At 29.7% G+C, this 1,307-nt stretch overlaps 1 non-coding gene across 1 annotated transcript; it reads left to right on the forward strand.

Annotated features, from left to right (window-relative positions):
- Nucleotides 1–853: 853 nt before the first annotated feature.
- Trnas-uga (transfer RNA serine (anticodon UGA)) lies at nucleotides 854–928 on the forward strand. Its single transcript has one exon. It is a non-coding gene; the product is annotated as a tRNA-Ser (tRNA).
- The last annotated feature ends 379 nt before the right edge of the window (nucleotides 929–1,307 follow it).

A 1,307-nucleotide genomic window follows, 5' to 3' on the forward strand; every position in this document is an offset into this window, starting at 1 on the left:
AAAGAAGTTGTACCATCTATACGAAAACATGCAGAATTTAACATTAAAAATGAAGTGAAAGTTATGTACAAGGTCATATAACCAACTTTGAAAACATAAATCATATTTGAGAAAACCACACAAAACATATATGGAAAATTGATGACACTAGAGAAACAAAAAGTGAAAGAAACAGACAAATCATTAGATTGTTGCCTGATACTGTGCCTGAAACAATCGATAACAATTTAAGACTAGAATATGTTCTTTTATACATAATTATTTGATGATAATTCAAAATATAATTATTATTTCATTACAGTACAAAGTAGAAGCCTACAAAGAAGTGAACAATATTAGGGATTATCATTAAAATTGTGAAGAACTGTTAAGCCTTAATTAGGATTGTAATTCAGTAAACCTATCCAGAGAATGAGAGAAAATTTACACATTGTTGCTGTGGCAATCATTTTAATATTAAGAATGGTTACACACAAGAAGAATTGCTAATGATATAATTAGTCTTAATCAGATTCAGTTAGTATAATATTTTCAGAAATGATGCTTTATCTGTTATTCCAATATAGGAGTGGCTGCTTCACTCAGACCTTTGAATATACAACCTGAATATTTAAATCATATTCTTTCAATAACAATTCTGTGTATTGGACAAGAAGAGTTATCTGTTAACCATTTATCAACACATTCTTTATGAAACATATAACTACATTTTATTTTCACAGTGTGTTATTTTTCTTTGTTTGAGAAATTCAGATAAATTTTGACATTTTATAGTGGTACCACAGCTGACTTAATCTTTAAATTAAATTATAAAACTTTCAGACAGTAAGCTGTGAGTACCGGGCGTGAGTCGTGCTTCGGTAGCTCAGTTGGTAGAGCACTTGCCCGTGAAAGGCAAAGGTCCCGAGTTCGAGTCTCGGTCGGGCACACAGTTTTAATCTGCCAGGAAGTTTCATATCAGTGCACACTCCGCTGCAGAGTGAAAATCTCATTCTAGTAACTGATCACTTGATATATCCCCACAATTTAATTTGCTCTTGAAATTTTATCAGATAATTTTGTGTTACTGCTAGAGTGTTCCAGTTTATTTTACCTTCAAATTTTGTTATAAAAATATCTGATAATTGATGTTCACTTGAAATATCATCCCAATTAAATTTATCTTGAAATTCTTTCATAAAATATTCAGATAATTTTGATCATATGTTATAAATCTCCAAACTAATTTTTCCTGAAGTTCTCATGTAAAAGTTTCAGATAATTTTTAAATCCTGTTTATGTATAACCAATCTTATTTTTTCTTTAAA

This window comes from Schistocerca nitens, chromosome 7 (genome assembly GCF_023898315.1).
Source record: "Schistocerca nitens isolate TAMUIC-IGC-003100 chromosome 7, iqSchNite1.1, whole genome shotgun sequence".
NCBI classification, from domain to species: domain Eukaryota; kingdom Metazoa; phylum Arthropoda; class Insecta; order Orthoptera; family Acrididae; genus Schistocerca; species Schistocerca nitens.